Raw genomic sequence first — 19081 nt, forward strand, 5'->3', positions numbered from 1 at the left:
ATGTCACTGTGCCAAGCTGTGTGTGTGTGTGTGTGTGTGTGTGTGTGTGTGTGTGTGTGACAGAGAATTCACCATGGCACACATGTGCAGGCTACAGTTGTTTCCTCCCACTGTTTTCCGTCCACCTTGAACACAGGTCATCAGGCTTGGCAGCAAATTACTTTACCGATTGAGCATCTCAGTGGTGCTGAACTGTATATCTTAAATTAGGAAATTGTATGATATAGTTTTATTTCAAGATGCCCAGAACTGTGTTAATAAATGTAGTAATGGATGTTTGCTTTCAGTTCTTACTACAGCTTCAACAGGCAGCACTGAAGGTCTTTGCAGAGAATAATGCCCTCAGTAAGCTGCAGCTAGGACAATTAGCCTCCATGGAAAGCTCTGTTTTCAACAACATGATTAATCTCTTAGAGTGTTTAAAGCTTGATATGTTGACTCACCAATTAGACCATGTTTTGAGAGAAGTGAAAGGTGCTACAAAATTGTATGAGAAAGAAGGGTATGTCCTGCATGAGTCACCCTTTACATAAATTAGCCAGATTTGTAGATGGCATACACACTCCAAATTTTAGCTTTTATAGAACCTCACCCCCAGTTTTGGAGATTAAACTTGGGGTTTTGTGTATGGTAGATCCAAACTTTGGTTTTTATGTAAATCTTTCTAAAATCTGTTCTTTTGAAGAATTTATTCAGAATAAACAAGTGATAAACTGGATCTCATAGAGAATTAGCATATGATCTGGGATTGACTAGCTCAGTATACGAAGTAAAGTGTACAAAGTAAAGTGTCCTGTAGTCTGTGCCCTGTGCATGCTTGCATCTCATAATTTATTCTTCTGCCTTGATGCCCTAATATGGTACCTGCATATAGAGTAGTGTAATCAATTTGGAAGTATTATTAGTTCGTTTGATAAAATCATAATATAATATTAACTGGTGTCTTTGTAATTCTAAAGATAAACTTTAATTTTTAAATTTACAACAATTGAATTTAAAGTATTTTCAAGGAAATATTTAATATTAAAAGTTCAAATATAAAGTAGATACATTTATTTCTGGGAGAGCTTTTAATATTAGACATTACTTTTTAAAAAAAACTCTAGAACTTACCCAGGACAGTACATCTCCTCAAATTTAAAATTATTTGTTGAAACCTTAAGGATATAAAGTGATAAAAGTCATTCTGGTGAAGGTTGTTTATTTTTCAGATGGCTGTCCCTGACATCTCAATCTGAACAGGCAGTGATGTCCCTGTCCAGCTCTGCCTGGCCACTCTTGCTGACTTTATAGGATCATCTGCTTTAGCTGGAGCAGCAGCTTTATTTCTCCTTATTAAGAATTTTCTGGCAAATGCTTGTAGAGAATCTGGATGCATACATCTATCAGGAGGTAAGTCAGTAGGTGCTGGGGGGCTGTGCTGATGAAGGCAGACATTACATGGATTGCTCTTTGTTTCAGATAATCTTTGCTAATCATTTCAGTGAAGGAGGAGCAGCCCAGTTTGATATGACACAGAATCTTTTCCCTTTGTTTTCTCATTATTGCAAGAGACTGGAAACTATTTTAAACAGTAAGCCTAAGTCTAACCTTAAACATTGGTGAATCCAAATTTCAGTTTCACAGATATTTCTTGTAATAACATCAATTAAAATCTGGAGCTGTAGAGATGGCTCATAAGTTAAGAGCACTTGATCCTCTTGCAGAAGACTGGGGTTTGGTTCTTAGCACTCACATAATGGCTTACAACCACCCATAACTCCAGTTCTCAGGTCTGTAACACCCTCTTCAGGCCTCTAAAGGTACCAGGTACATACAGGGTGCACAGACACATACAGGCAAAACAGGCACATAAAAATAAAATAATAATATATATATATATATATGTATATATATATACATATATATATATATATAAATTAATTAAAACCCTAAAACATTCATTGTGTATCTATTTTATTTTAAAAGCACAATAGGTAAACCCAGATAATGGGTGTGATCCATATCCTCAGAAAGTTGACCAGAACCATGTTGGACTTGCTTCCTAGCATCTGGTTTAATGCTATTTGCTTATTACTAAGAGAATAAACAGAAAATGAATGCAAGTATAATTCTGCCACCCACAGAAAATAAGAAATCACAGCTAGGTTTAGTGCCAGGTTATAGCCCAGACCAGAGGAAAATTAGTTTTCTTATAAATTTAATATTAGTTTTAATTTTAAGTATAGTTATAAACATGAAAAGAATTAGTAGGAATCTAGTAAAAATTTACTGATTTAAAATTTACATTATGTAAAGGGTTTGTGCAATTTGGAAACATTCATTTAAACCATAAAAACTTATGTTTGCTTATTTCAGGAAGCTATGATTGCTTCTTGTTTGTTTTTCTTTTTATGAAATGGGATTTCAGGTATCCCTGGCTGGCCTTGAATTTAGCATGTAGTGCTGTTGGCCTCAGAAATATGAAATAGGAATTCAGCTGACTATGACAAACCTGGAAGAAACCAAGGGCCCTTTCCAGATGATAAAGCCAAGACTTAAGGCTTTTGAATATTAGCCGTTTCCTGCTATGAATTTCCTGTGTGCTATTATAGTTTTCCTGTTTGATTCTAAGAACTTCTAACAGTGTTATTGATCATTTATTGGGCACAGTTTTCCCCTATACAATTAAGGTATTTGGATAACTTCCCCCAACTGTGTTGACAACAGTCACATAGGCAAGAATTTTTTCCAGGCTTTTGTGTTAAAATCAGATATGTCCTTTAGCAAGTATCCAGGGCCAAGGCCATCTCTGGACAAAAGCATTTTTATCTAAGATACCTCTCAAACATCCAAGAACAAACTATAGATAGATAAGCATCCAGATCACCTGCTAGTCTCCTGAAAATAAGGTAAATACCAAGAGAGAGGCAACTGCCAAGGCCAGGTAGATGTTAGGTACAAAGCCTTGTTTCTTGTGCAAATTTTGCTTAAACCCTCCTTTCTCCTATGGCCCAACTGGTATCTCTAGAATTCCCCTTTAACAATTAACTCAGAACAAAAGAGGTTTTGTATACCAGGTACATCAAGCTGTGACACAGGCTATCTAGCCAGTAAGTTCACTTTCTCTGCCCTGCCAGAAAATGGCACAGCTGAGATTAGGCTAAGACAGATATGCCTTCAAAGGAAAATGAGGCAGTTTTATTTTCACCTGTGATTTATCAAATTATAGGCTCTTAACATTTTTAACTAACCACTTCTAAAAATATAGTTTGAGCTCATAGATTCCCTTTCTCAGATCTATTATCTGAATTTAGCCCTCAGTTGATTCTATTTCTCATTATTCATTTCCCTTTTGGGTTGCTAATGATAGCTCACAATTACTGCTCTTTGTGTGGATATTATCACCCCTCCTTTTGACCCTGGGGGAATTCAAGCCTGGTGACCTTGCCTTAGCCAGAGCATTGCTATTGCATGGGTATACAACTGTAAACCTCAGAGACTTGAGGAGGACTAGATTGGAGAACCAGAGAATGAGATGGAAGATGGGGATGAACTAGATGGGTGAATTAAGATAGAACTTAGAACACCAGAAAATGTAGAGAGATATCAGGCACCGGGTGGTAGTGGCACACACCTTTAATCCCAGCACTTGGGAGGAGGAGGCAGGTGGATCTCTGTGAGTTCGAGGCCAGCCTGGGCTACAGAGTGAGTTCCAGGAGAGGCACAAAGCTACACAGAGAAACCCTGTTCAAAAAGTCAGAGAGAGAGAGAGAGAGAGAGAGAGAGAGAGAGAGAGAGAGAGAGAGAGAGATCAGTCAAGAAAGGAGCTAAGTGTGAGGGCAGAAAAGTAATTGTGTAGAGAGAGAACTAACTCACAAGAATAAAGAATTTTGTGTACATAGATTTATTCCAGAATTCCTCAGATTAATTAATTTGCCACTGGTAGCATCTCTTCTGGAACTCTGGGAAAAGACTATAGAAGGGCTGGACCCCAATAGTCTTTGTTAATGTAGTAGCAGAGGATGACCCTGAATTTCTGATCCTCCTGCCTCTCTCTTCTGAGTGCTGTGATTACAGATGTACAGCCTCCACAGCCTCAAGTCCTCACCTGTGCTTCATTCATGTTAGGCAAGTACTCTACCTAGTGCATTAAATCTCCAGTGCTTATTTGTTTATTATTATTATTTTGGTTTTTGAGATAGTTTCTTTGTGTAGCCATGGATGCTCAAGAACTAGCTCTGTAGACCAGGCTGGCCTCAAACTCATAAAGATCCTCCTGCCTCTGCCCCCTGAGTGCTAGGATTAAAGGCATGTACCACTGCTACCCAGCTTTTTTTTTTTAACTATTATTTAAATTTTTAAATTTCATGTTCTTGTGTGTGGAGGCCAGATGACAACTTGTGGGAAATGGTTCTCTCCCTTCTACCATGTAAAACCCAAGAATTGAACTCAGGTCATCAAGTTTTCCAGTAGGCACTTTACCCCTGGGCTATCTTACAAGCCTTCCTATTTCTGCTGTGGTTTTAATTTTCTAAGACAAAGTCTCAGTATGTAGGCTTGGCTAGCCTGGAGCTCACAGTTTTGACCAGACTGTCCTGGAACTCAGAGAGATACTCCTGCTTTTACTTCCTGAGTGCTGGGATTAAAAGTGTGCCACCATCTCCAACCTATTTATGGTTTTGTTTTGTTTTTTGCCTTTTCTGCTATGTTCATTTTTTTTTTTTAAAGAATAGACTTTTTTTTTTTTTAAGATTTATTTACTTATTATGCATACAGTGTTCTGCCTACATGTGTCCCTGCAGGCCAGAAGAGGGCACCAGATCCCATTACAGGTGGTTGTGAGCCACCATGTGGTTGCTGGGAATTGAACTCAGGACCTCTGGAAGAGCAGTCAGTGTTCTTAACCTCTGAGCCATCTCTCCAGCCCTGCTATGTTCATTTTTATTCCTTTTCCTTTTTTGCCTATGTCTCAATTCTACCTAAAACCATTGCTATATTTAATAATCTGTTAACGTCAAACAGTGTACTGAGTCAAAACTCTAGTGTCCTATTAATCCTGTACACCTTCAGTAGTCTCAGCATATTTAAAGAGCTAAATAGTAAGTCAATAGATAGTTGAAATGACTGTGTAGACTCTCCAAAGGTCATGGTCCTCCTATGGATAGGTGACACAGAGGATCCCTTTGTTCTTGTCTTCCTAAAGAGTGTAAAAGCAACCTGCATTGTTCTGAATTTGAACATCGGTTCTGCATTACTCCTGAAAGATATCCTGCAGTCAGCTATTGAGCACCTTCCTGCCACAGCAATCTTAAATGAAGTTGGAATTCACAAATTGGCTCAGCAAGATGTTGAGATTCTGTTTATTTTGAGGACAAACTGGCCTAACACTAGGAAATAATGTATCTGATTGGCCAGTAGCCAGATAGGAAGTATTGGCAGGACAAAGAGAGAAGAGAATTCTGGGAGGTAGAAGGCTAAGTCAGGAGACACTGCCAGCCACTGCTGCCACCATGAAAAAAAAAAGATGTAAAGCCACAAACCACATGGCAACTTAAAGATTAATAAAAATGGGTTAATTTAAGATGTAAGATCTATCTAACCATACAGTTTATAAGTAGTATGAGTCTCTATGTATTTACTTGGGTCTGAGCAGGACTGGAAAAAACTTCAACTACAATCCCTTACTATATTTATTAAAGACCCTCAATCATCAAAATCAAAACTAATACTATTATTGTATAAAATCATTGCTTCAGTTAAACAGTTAAACAGTACAGCTTAGGAGGAATTCATCTTCATTATAATCCACAAATAAAAATCCCCAATAAACAGGGTATTTTTAATAGATTATAACACAATATTAAGGTCAATGGAGATTTTCCCCCACCCATTCATACCATGCCAGATACCATATCATTAGATTGTTATAACTTACATTTAAACATCTTAAAACTTTTTCTTAGATCCCCACTACTTAAGCTTTCATATCCTCAAATCATGTATAAACTAGGGGAAATTCCAGGGGGAAAAGCCTGGTGAAATATGCAGGCAAAAAATCTGGGCACAAAAGGTGGGAGCAAAGTCCAGGCCTGTCTGAAAGAGGATGAGCCTGGTTTGAGCTGGTCTAAACTGGATCAAACCAGTCTGAACTAGATCAAACTGCTGTGAAGTGGATCAAACTGGTTAGAACCAGTTCAACCAATTTGATAAAGCTGGTATCAGATGGATCTATCTGGTCTGAACTGCTCTAATCCAGATCAACCTAGTCTGAACAGTGGCAAACTTGTTTGAACTAGTCTGAAGTAGATAAAGCCAGTCTGAGCTCTATCAAACCAGTCTGAACCGATCTGAATCAGATCAAACTGGTGAAAGCTGGATCAAATAGGTCTGAACTGGTCTGGACCAGATCAAACCATTCTGAGTCTTATCAAATTGGTGTGAACTGATCCAAACCAGATCAAACTGGTCTGAGTCAGATCAAACAGGTCTGAATTGGTCTGCTCTGGATCAATCTAGTCTCAACACAATCAAACTTGTCTGAACTGGTCTCAAATTTATGAAACTAGTCTGAAGTTGTATTTACCAGATGAAAACCATTCTTATTTAAAAATAATTACATTAGAAGTTTTAGGGGCTTGGACCTGCCTCATCTGAATGTACCAGGCTCTGCTGACTCTCTGTGGGAGACCTTGCCTTGGAGGAAGTGGAAATGGGGGGTAGGTTGGGGAGAAAGACTGGGGGGTGGGAGGAGGGAAGACAGGGGTATGGTGATATTTTAATTGTACTGAAATGTGATTTTAATTATATGTTAATAAATAAAGTTGCCTGGGGGTCAGAGCTATTAGCAAGCCATAGCAGAAGCTGGGTGGTGGTGGTGCATGTCTTTAATCCCAGCACTTGGGAGGCAGAGTTAGGCAAATCTCTGTGTGTTCAAGGATACAGCCAGTATGGAGACACCTGGAGGTCTGTACAGACAGGCAATGACGAGGAGGTCATGTGGTTGGGTTTACAACCAATGAGAAGGCAGAATAGAAAGTCAATAAAAAGGACAAACACACAGGATGTAGGTCTCTTGGTTGAGGAAGACAGCAGCAGCAGTGAAGGGTAAGGTTTTTATCTCTGACCTCTTGGGCTTTCATCTCTGAATTGGCTCTGTGTTTCTTATTTAACAAGACTGTTCATCAAGGAATAGGAGACCATGGTAAATGAAGACCACATGAGAATAGGAAGAAGCAAAGTGCTAGAGAGGCCCACAGAAATCCACAAAGATACCCCCATAACAAACTGCTGGCAATGGTCGAGAGACAGCCCGAACTGACCTACTCTGGTGATGGGATGGCCAAACACCCTAATTGTCGTGCTAGAAACCTCATCCAACTACTGAGGGATCTGGATACAGAGATCCATGACTAGGCCCCGGGTGGATCTCTGGGAGTCCAATTAGTGAGAATGAGGAGGGTTTATATGAGCGAGAATTGTTGAGACCAAGGTTGGATAAAGCACAGGGACAAATAGCCAAATGAATGGAAACACATGAACTATGAACCAATGGCTGAGGGGTCACCAACTGGATCAGGCCCTCTGAGTGGGTGGGACAGTTGATTGGCCTGATCTGTTTGGGAGGCATCCAGGCAGTGGGACTGGGTCTTGTGCTCATTGCATGAGTCGGCTGTTTGAAACCTGGGGCCTATGCAGGATTGCTTGGCTCAGCCTGGGAGGAGGGGACTGGACCTACCTGGACTGAGTCTACCAGGTTGATCTCAGTCTGTGGGGAAGGCTTTGCCCTGGAGGAGATGGGAATGGGGGGCAGGCTGGGGGGCAGGTGAGGAGGGTGGGAGAGGGGAGAACAAGGAAATCCATGGCTGATATGTAGAACTGAATTGTATTGCAAAATAAAAAAAAAACAAAACCAAGACCGTTCATCTACACAGCAGAATCTGTGGTTGAATCCTAATGCCTATGCTGAGACACTTTACTTAGCCTTGGTGCAGGGAGGAGGGGATTGGACCTGCCTCAACTGAATGTACCAGGCTCTGCTGACTCCCCAGGGAAGACCTTGCCTTGGAGGAGGTGGGAATGTGGGGTGGGTTGAGGGGAGAAGGCAGGGGAGTGAGGGGAGGGAGGACAGGGGAATCCATGATTGATTTGTAAAACGAATAGAAAATCTCTTAATTCAAAGAAAAAAAAAGCTTAGAGTCAGGTATGGTGGGGCACACTTTAATCCCAGAACTGGGATGGTAGAGACTGATGATTCTCTGAATTTGAGGCCAGTCTGGTCTAGAGAGCCAGTTTCAGGACAGCCATACTTAGGCAGTGAAGGACAGAAAGCTAGTGAAGATGTAAATTAAGCAAGTGGGTCATGTTCCAGCCCCAATAAGCATCAGAACTTGGCAGCTTCAGCTATGTGCTTCTGGAGTTAAGGATAGAAGGAAGGTGCTGTGAAATTTGCTTGTGAGACTAAGGAAAGCTGCTGAGGCCAGGCATGGGTCAGAGGTGACCCTAAACGGAGGCCTAGAGAGGCCATTGTTTCAAGCTGTAGAACTGAAGCCTGAATTACCTTGGAGAACCCAAGATGTTGGAGATGCTAGAACTGTAGGATTCCTGCTGAAGAAATGTGATATCAGGGAGTGGAAACAGTCCAAGAGAAATAAGTACATTGCAGTCACAGAGATGAAAGGAATTAGAGACCCAAAAAGCATTTTGACATCAAACATGGAGATGCAGAGTTTGAAGTTTGCCCAGATGGATTTCAGTCTTGCTTTGGTCCAGTATTTCCTCACTATGTTCCCTTCCCTATGTTCTGGAATGGAAATATATATCCTGTGCCTTTTTATGTTGGAAGTATGTGATCTTTTTTTAAATTTTGATTTCATAGAAAATTACAGTTAAGAGATTGTATGAATCTCAGAAGAGACTTTGAACTTTAAACTTTTAAATAAGTTTGAAAGTGTTATAGTCTATGGGGATTTTTGAAGTTGGACTGAATGCATTTTTGCATTATGATATGGCTTCAAGCCTATGGGGACCAGGGATTGGAATGTGGCAGTTTGAAAGAAAATGGTCCCCAAAGGAAGTAGCAATATTAGGAGGTGTGGCTTTGTTGGAGTAGGTGTGTTCAGGAAGTGTGTCACTGTGGGGGTGGACTTTGATGTCTCCTATGCCCAAGCTACTACAGTCCACTTTCTGTTACCTGCAGGATGTAGGACTCTCAGCTACTTCTCCAGCACCATGCCCTACCATGATGATAATGGACTGAATGTGTGAACTGTAGGTGAGTCATCTCAGTTAAATGCTTTTCTTTATAAGAGTTGCTGTGGTCATGGTGTTTCTTCACAGCAGTAGAAACTCTAACTTAGACTCAAGTAAAATGCACATTATAGAGTTCATTAGTTTGCCTAGGTTGGATAAGAAGAGTAGTTGACCTAAGACTTTGTCTTATACTGTCATTTCTCTAAATTCCAGCAGAAGAGCAGAGAGCAAATATCATGAAGAAACATATGGTAAAAAATTCTAATGAACAGGCTTGGCGAAGGGCCTGGTAAGAAACCTAGGAGGAAAATGAAGGCACAAAAATCAAGAATAAAAGGCAAGAAAAAAATCTAAGGGAGAAGAACAGGCACAAAGACCAGGAGAAAAGTAAAAAATTCCAGAAAAAAAAATCCAGTTTCATAATCAAGGATAAAAATCCTGGCACTAAATCCTAGTGAAAGCCTGAGTGCAAAGGCCAGGGGAAAAGTCCTAGTGAAAAATAATGTGAGAAAGGTCCAGCTGAAAAATCCAGGACAAAATTTGGGGCACAAAAGGCAGGAACAATGTCAATGGAGGAAGGTCTAGTCATAAAATCCAGTTGAAAAGTCATAAGGAAAATGCAAGAAGAAAAAGCTGGAAGGAAACTCTAAGGGAAAAGCCCTGGCATAAAAGCCAGGAGATAATTCCTGATGAAATTGCCAGGAGAAAAGGATGGGTGAATATTTGAAGAAAAACAAAGGACAATGATTTACATAGAGGAAATTCTCAAAATGAAACATATTTTTTTGCATGATATACCTCACATGTAAAATGAATTGCATTTAAAAAGAAATTAAAAGAAAGTTAACTGAAGAATTAAAGAAGGCAAAATATAAAAAATATATACTTGACTTTAAAAAATATAAAGGAATTAATTTCTAATTAGAGTTCTTCCTTCTAAGAATTTGAGGCCTTTTTTTTTCTTTCTTCTGAGCATCTGTTGGTAGCAGATAAAGCATGATCGGGCAATGGTGTAAGGGAAATAAAAAATATCCAGGGAAATTGCAGTGCATGGGATGTAGCAAACATTCTAACAGTGTCCTGTATGCTCAGGCAGCTTATAGAACATATTCATCCTAATTCCAAAAGGATGAAGGCTGTTGTGTGCCTTTCCAGGTATGTACCATAATTTCCCTATTCAGAGGCATTGTAAAAATTGAAACGTACACTGTGATTCTGAAAGTCTGGGTCTTCTACTAGAAATGATCTTGTAAGACTGGAGCTGGAGAAAGATGACCCATTTAAGGTCCCCAGATGTCTCAGAAGCCAGAGTCTTTCTCATGTATAAAAAGAGTTGAGTAAGTGTCATTTTTTAAAAAGAAACACTTGAGTATGCTTTTAAAAAATGTTCTCTGTATTTCGATTTCATGATCTAAGATGAATTTGTAAAACCTTCACAGAAAAAACATCTGCAGCTCTGTGAAAATACCAGCATTGAGGCTAGGAAGGTATCTCAGTCTATAACTTGCTGTGAAAACTCACGGAGAAGAGATGGATCCACAGAAACCACACAAAAATAAATAAATAAAATACAAAATGAAAGCCTGCCATGCAGGTAATGTCTAATCTAAGTCCTGGGAAGGCAGAGATAGGTAGGTGCCTCCTTGGTGAGTTCAAGGCCCTTTAGAGACACTGTCTCAAACAAACAGTTAAACAACAACAGAGCCATTGAAGAGGATACTTGTGGAAGGTTTTACAAATTTATCTCAGATCATGAAATTGAAATATAGACTATTTCCATTTTTAATCTTCTCAAAGCAATTTTGAACACTAAATTAAATGGGAAAGGGGACAGATATGACTTGTTAGGAATGAAGGGGCCCATTATTTCTAGTACATAATAGAAGAATCCATGAGAATACATTATAGTGAGCACAAGGCCCTTGTTATTTAGCCACAGTGACCTCTCACTGGCCTAACCCTTTGGCCTTGGTTATTGTGGTCCTGTGTCTGGAGGCCAATACAACTCATGGATACAACATTTGTGGGAGAATTTACATTTAATCCTGTTCTAGAGTATTACTTTGGACAGAGAAAGGCACACACACAAGCACAGATATAACCTTTACTCTTAAATATGCAACTAGGTGCCTATTTTTTATCTAAATAAAATAGATGTTAGAATCTGTTATTTGTTGTATGGAATTTTTCTGGAAAGATGTATTGCTGTGGGGTGGTGTTTCTTTACACTGTGAATGTTGCTACTATTGGTTAATAAAGAAGTTGTTTTGGCCTATGGTAAGGCAGGATAAGAGGCAGGTGGGAAATCCAAGAGAGATTCAGGGAGAGGAGGACAGAGTCTAGACAGTTGCCAGCCCACTACCCAAGGAGCAACATGCCAGCAGACTGGTAACACCACAGCTAAACCACAGCAAAACATAGATACATAGAAATGGGTTAACTTAAGATAAAAGAGCTAGTTAGCAGTAAGCCTGGGCCATAGACCAAACAGTTTGTAATTAATATTAAAAAAAAGTTCACATTCTCCTGGTTAGTAGTTGTACATGCCTTTAATCCAAGCGCAGAGAAGAAAGAGCAGACAGATTTCCATGTTTGAAGACACTCTGAATTTCTGAGCAACTTTGCAGATGGCAAGAGCTACACATTGAACCTGAGTCAAGTAAAAACTTTTCCAATTGACTAATATGATAAAAGTTGTAAAGAGTTTAAATATATATGCCCATCCATGCTTTGAATATGCATTATAAAATACACTGAAATGGCTCACCAGGTAAGAGGCTGTTCTACCAGAGCACCAATGTCCAGTTCACTGATCAAATACAGTGTCTAAAAGGTATCTGTAACTCCAATTCCAGGGCATTTAAAGATGTATTTCTCTGCATGCTTGTGCTTCATTTAAATGGTTGCAGGCAAAGCATCTAGCCATTTAATATATAAATGAATAATTAGGATAGATAAAATGGACATTACAGAGGTCAGTAGTTCACCCAGGCTGGATAAGAAGAGTACTTACTCAGATGCTTTGTCTTTTACTATCATTTCTTTAAATTCCAGCAGAGCAAAGGCTAAGCAAAAAGTTCAGGCACAAAAGCTGGATAAAAAAAATCAAAGAAAAGATGCTCAGTGTAAAGTTCAGTTGAAAAATCAAGGAGAAAAATCTAGGAAAAAAATCCATTCTGATCTGGTCTGAACCAGATCAAATGACTTATGACCTTGTTTAAACTGGATCAAACTCAAATGAACTGATATGAACCAGATCAAACTGGCCTAAACTTGACCAAATAATATTGAATTGGATGAAACCAAACTGAACCAGTCTTAACTGATCTGAACCAGTCTAAATCAGTTCAATCAAGTATGAACTGGATCAAAATGAGATAAAGAAATGTTTGGTGGAGAAATAGAGAAGATAGAGAAGGGGGATGGTTCATGTGCTGTGGAAAGATGCAGAAAGGAAGAAATGAAGATGGTGAGGAGTGGGTAGATGTTGGAGACCTGCTTGCTACTTGGGGCCATGGTGAAGGCAGTGAGGAGTAGACTGAGTGGGGAAGGCTGCTTGCACCTGGGACCATGGTTATGTCTGGCAGGGCTGCTGCCAAGGGCCATGTCTGGGTCTCTGGTCCTACAATAGCCTGAGTCTGTGATGATGTCTATGGTTCCTGTTGCCCTCGAGTACCATGCTGATTCCAGTGTGCTTGGCTACCTCCTAGGCCTGTGTTTGGGTCCACAAGTGATGCTGCCACTGAGGCCATATCAATCTGGTCTGCCTTTGCTTCCACCTAGGTCCATGGCGACAACCAGGCTTAGGCTGCTGCCTAGGACTATGTCTAAGTCCATGGTCCTACTGCAGGCGAGGTTTATGTTGATGCCCCTGTTCCATGTTGTCACCAAAGGCCACATGAAATCTAGGGCCTGGGCCACATCCTGTGTCCTTGTTTGTGTCCAGTGTCCATGCTGCTGTCAGATCCACCCTGATCTGAGTGGCTGGGGCTACCACTTGGAGCTAGGATGTCGACCAGGCTGAGCTGCTGCCTGGGGCCATATCTGGGTCCATGGCTCAGCTGCAGCTGGGGTCTGTGTTGAAGTGTTTGGCCTAGGTTAGCACTTGAACCCCATAAAGAGGCCTGGGATCTGTGCCATAGCCTGCAGCTTTGTTGGAGTCTTGGGGTCATGCCACAGCAGGGGCCATACAGATCAGGGTAGCCTGTTCTGCCACCTGGGGCCATGGTGTTATCTGGGCCCAGGCTGCTGCTGAGGGCCATGTCTGAGTCTGTGGCCCTATAGTGAAGGGTCTGGGTTGACGTATGTGGCTCCTGTTGCCACCTAGTGCCATAAGAATGCCCAGGTCAGATTAACCAAATCTCAGATTTGACTGAGTCCAAGTTGGTGTCCGAGGGCCAGGATACATCCAGATCTGAGTGGCCTGTGCTGCTACTCAATGTCATGGTGACATCCAGGCCAGAACTTCAGCTGAAGTCCATGTCAGGGTCCATGGCCCTACTGCAGCCAGGGTCTGTGCTGATGTCTGATGCTCCTGTTACCATTGAAGGCCTTGCAGACACCTGAAATCAATGTTGGTGTCTCAGGGCCATACTGCCGCTGGGGCAATGGTGATATCCAGACTCAGCTGTTGCCGAGGACCATGTCGGAGTCCATGGTCCTACTGTGACTGGGGTCCATGCTGAAGTCTGGGTCCTGCATTGCTATCAAAGGTCATATTGAAGCCCAGGGATGAGGCCACAACTTGAGACATTGGTTGGTGTCTGGTAGCCATACAGCCTCTAGAACCATTCCCACCTGAGTGGCCATTCCTTCCACCCAGAGCCAGGATGTTGTCTGGGCCCAAGCTGCTGCTGCAGTCCATGTCTGGATCCCTGGTCCAGCTGTAGCAGGGGTCTGTGTTGATGTCTGTGGCCTGGGTCACCTCTGGAGGCCTTAGGAACTATGCGAGATGAAATCAGAGGGCCATGCTGAGCAGCCCTGGCCTTGTCTCTCGCTGGACACTACAGCAAGAGAGCTGACCCTTGCACTCAGGAGAGAGGGTCCCCACTCCTCACCATAGGAGAGGATGAACCAACCCTAAGGACATGCATGCAGGGGGGCTGACTCTTCCCCTTGCTCGAGGCACGTGATTCCAGTGGCCCGGTTTGGCCAACTTGGCTACCACCCAGGCATACAGCTGGGACTTGGGTTGACCCACTCTAGCATCTACCCTATCTAGGACCTGCTGGAGCTCATGAAGGGACTGGTCCTGTGGAATGATATCTGCAAGATCTCTAAGATTCCAGGCAGCCACAGGATATCTCAGAGAAATTCTGGTGAGGATCCAATGACGATGGTATACCAGAAACCAGAGGCTTTGAACCAGACCAGTGACTCATTGCAATGAACATTCACCAGTAAAGCTGACTGGACAAAAGAGTATACTATATGACACACGGAAGCTTCTAATGCACCAGGATGAATGAAGTGTTGGAGAGGCAGGAAAGAAGAAACAATGAGATTTTTCTGTTTCTGTTTTGATATTTTTTTGCTTTTTCTTGCTTATTTTGTTGTGTTTTCTTTTGGGAGGGCCTGGCAGGGATGGTGGGAGGATATGGTGGGGACTGGGAGATGAGCAGAACTGGGGTGCATGATGTGAAACTCCCAAAGAGTCAATAAAGATGTTTAAAAAAAAGTCATAAAGCAAATGCCTGAAGAAAATTCCAGGAGAAAAACCCAGGAACAAGAGCCCAAAGCAAAGTCAAAGGGAAAAGCCCTGGCATAAATACCAGGAGAAAATTCCTGGTGAAATTGCCAAAAGATGAAGACATATGAAAAGCTACATACACCATGTTTGAAGAAGGACAAAGGATAATGATTTGCTTGTATGAAATTGTCAGAATGAAACCTATTTCTCCACAAGATAAAACCCAAATGTAAAATGAATTATATTTAAAAAGAAATTAAAAGAATATTAACTGAAGGAACAAAGAAGGAAGGCAAAATATAGAAAAATATAACTTTAGTTTTAAAAAAAATAATCAATAAGTATGACTTTGTATGGCTATTCAGGGTTCAGTCCATTAGAGAGGATGGACCTTTCTGCTGTCACATAGGCCTTAAAATTTCACTAAAAAATGTAAAGGAATTAATTTCTGATTAGAGATCCTCTTTGGGAGAAGTTGAATCCTTTTATTAAAAAAGACCTCTTCTGAAGGACTATTTTCAGTAGATGAAGCATGATGGGGCAAAATGGAATGACAATAAAAATTACATAAATTGCAATACAAGGGATATAGCAATCATTTTAGCAGTGTACTGTCTAATAAGGCAGATTGTAGAACATATTCATCCTTAGACTAATCCCATTAGGACTATGCCTGATGTGTGCCTTGTCTGGTCTTCATGCCAATTCTCACTATTGAGAATAATTGGAAATGGTGAAATGTACACTGAGGTTCTGAAAGTGTAGAGCTTTTACCAGTATTACTCTTCTAAGAATTTCTGGAGCTGGGTAAAGAGAGCCAGTTTCAATTCAGCAGATATATGAAAAGTCAGGGTCTTGTTCATCTACCAAATGAGTTGTGTATCTGTCAGTTTTTGAATTAAAAATGTTGAGTATGATTTTTTAAAGGATTTTACATACAGTTGGGTGCTGGTGGTACACATCTTTAATCCCAGATCTCAGGGCATTTAGGGGTGAGAGCAGAGGTATGTCTGAACTGAAGGACAGCCTGCTTTACAGAACAAGTTCCAAGACAGCAAGAGCTACACAGTAATACCCCAACTAAAAAAAATTGTTTCCATTTGAAATCTATGATAGTAATTATAAAGACATTAAATGTATGTGCTTCACCATGATTTAAATATTTGGTGTTGAAGATAAGGCAATGGCTCAGTAGGTAAGAAGATTTCTACCAGATGATCATGGTCTAGTTCCAAGAACACACAGAGAGGCTAAAAGCTATCTGTAACTTCAGTTACATGACATTCATATTTTTATGTATCTGCCCAGCATGACTGTGCTACATTAAGATCCACAAAGCTTTGAAACATATAATGTAAAATTAAACAAATTTAAAGAATAAAAATGTACAGTATAACATTGATTCATTTGCTTCAGATGGATGAAAGAGTGGTTGATCTGAGGTTTTGTCCTTTTCTTCCATTCGTCTAAATTCTAGAATATGAGGAGAGAGCCAAGGAAAAGCAAATCATGCAGACACAAAGGCCTACTGAAAAATACAAGTGAAAATTCTGTGTGAAACATCCTGGTGAAAAATGCAGGCAAAAAAGCCTGTAGCAAATCTTAAGGGAAAAGTCCAGGTACAAAATATAGGTGAAAGTTCCTGGGGAAAATGCTGGTAGAAAATGGTAGGATAAAAATCCTAACAGAAAAGCCAGGAGTGAAGACCCTGTGAAAAGCCAGATGAAAAGTCCTAGGGAAAATGCCTGGAGACTAGGCCAGTTGAAAAATCCAGGAGAAAAACCCATACAAAATGTCTGGTCATAAAAGGTGGGGGCAAGACCAAGGAATATGTGTCAGCACAAAGTCCAGGTGAAAAGTCCAAGGGAAAATTACAGGAGAAAGGGGCAATGAAAAATCCAAGAGAAAACTGGCACAAAACCCAGCAATAAAGACCAAGGGAAACGTCTTGGCCTAAAAGCCAGATGAAAAGTCCTAGGGAACATTCTATAAGACTAGGCCTTGTAAAATTTCCAGAAGAAAAATGCAGGTGAAACATCAGGGCACAAAAGGCAGGAGCAAAGTCCAAGGGAAATATGTGGGCACAAAGTCTAGATGAAAAGTCCTGGGGAAAATGCAGACAGAAAAGGAAGGCCAGGTCAAAAATCCACCAGAAAAATCTGAGCAAATGACAGGTGAAAATTACTGGTGAAGAAATTGCCAGGAGAAAAGGATGAGCAAAGAGCTGGGTATGATGTTTGAAGAAAGACAATGGATACTGAGTTACATGAAGGAAATTGTCAGAAAAGAAACCTTTGTCTCTGCATGAAAAACAACACATGGAACAGGAATTAAATTTGAAAGAAATTAAAAGAATATTAACTGCAGAAAAAGGAAAGCAAATTATTAAAAATGATATAATTTGAGATAAAAATACAAAAGGAATTAATTTCTGTTTACAGATCCTTCTTCTAAGCAGTTGACTCCTTGTTTTTTCCTATCTTTCCAGGATCTACTGGTAGGGGATGAGGCATGATTTGGTGATAGTGGAAGGGCAATTTAAAAAAATCAAAAGAAATTGCAGGATATGGGGCCTAGAAAACATTCTAGCAATGTTCTGTCTACATGGGCAATTTGTAGAATGTTTTTATCATTAGCCTTATCCCACAGGAATCAGGGATAATGTGTTCCTTGTCAGATCTGTAGCCCCAATTCCAGTTTGCAGTGGAAATGTAGACATTGAAGTCTACACTGTGCTTCTGAAAGTCCGGATCTCTATTGCTCTCCTAAGTGTGTCTGGGGCCAGGCAAAGAAAACCACTTTCAGTTCCCCAGATATCTGAGGAGCTAGAGTTTTGCTCCTCTACCAAAAGAGCTGTGCATCTGTCATTTTTTAAAAAGAGAAACTGTGAAGTATGATTTTTATATTCTTCAGGGTGGTTGTCGTACATGTCCTTAATGCCCTCACTCAGAAGGAAAGACAGACAGGTCTCTGAGTTCCAAGAAAGCCTGGTTTATAGAGCAAGTTCCAGGAAGGCAAAAGCTGCACAGTGATACCATGATCAAAAAAAAAAAGTTAATGTTTTCCAAATTGAATCCTATGACAGTACTTGTAAGGATCTTAAATGTATTTGCTTATCCATGCTTTGAATATGCAGTTATAGATGATTTGTCATTGGCTCAATCAGTAAGAGTCTACACCAGAGGCCCATGGTTCAATTCCAAGATCCACAGAGAGGATAAAAGGTATCTATAACTCCAGTTCTATGGCATCCAATGTCATTTTCAGGCATCTGTCAGAGTTCAATGTTTGTGCTACATTGAGATGTTTGCATGCAAAACATTCATATTCATAACATAAAGATAAATGTATTAAACCAAGTACAACATAAAGTATGGTGTTAATTCCCTTGCCTGCACTGGAGAAGAAGAAATGTGACTTGAGGTTTGTCTTTTACTTACATGAGGAGAGAACCAAGGAGAAGCAAATCATTTAGGCACAAAGACCTAGGGGAAAGTCTGAGTGAAAATGCTGCTTGAAAAATCCTGGTGAAAAATGCAGATTTAAAAGCCAGGAGTAAAAACCTGTATCACAGCCTTTTCCCTTAGAAAAATTCCAGGCACAAAGTCTGGGCAAAAATTCCTGAGCAACAGTGTGCTGGGCTTCGCTGACTCCCCATGGGAGACCTTGATTTGGGGGATGAGGGGATGTGGGGTGGCTTGGGAGGGAAGGCTGGGGGTTGGGAGGAGGGAGGAGATGGGATCTGTGGGTGGTATGTAGAGTGAGTATAAAATTTCTTAATAAAGAAAAATTTTAAAAAAATCCTGAGCAAAATGCAGGAAGAAAAAGGCAGGTGAAAAATCCAGGAGAAATATCGTGACACAAAACCTGGGAGCAAAGTTCCTGTGAAAAGTTCAGGCATAAAAGCCAGATAAACAGTCTCAGGGGAAGTGCCTGGAGAAAAGACCAGTTGAAAAATTTAGGAGAAAAATCCATCTGAAATATCTGGGCACAAAATGGCAAAAGGTGGGGGCAAAGATCATGGGAAAAGTCCCACCACAAAGTTCAGGTGAAAAATCCTAGGGAAAATTCCAAGAGAAAGGGCCAGTGAAAAATCCAGGAGAGAAATCCTGGCAGAAATGCCAGGTGCAAAGTTTGAGGAAAATGTCTGGCATAAAAGCC

At 40.6% G+C, this 19081-nt stretch overlaps 1 pseudogene; it reads left to right on the forward strand.

Moving 5' to 3' along the window:
* The first annotated feature begins 269 nt into the window (after window positions 1-269).
* Window positions 270-6238, forward strand: LOC128104623 (RAD50-interacting protein 1-like; annotated as a pseudogene).
* The last annotated feature ends 12843 nt before the right edge of the window (window positions 6239-19081 follow it).

The sequence above is a fragment of the Peromyscus californicus genome, unplaced genomic scaffold (genome assembly GCF_007827085.1).
Source record: "Peromyscus californicus insignis strain IS unplaced genomic scaffold, ASM782708v3 Scaffold_8__1_contigs__length_139910024, whole genome shotgun sequence".
NCBI lineage: Eukaryota > Metazoa > Chordata > Mammalia > Rodentia > Cricetidae > Peromyscus > Peromyscus californicus.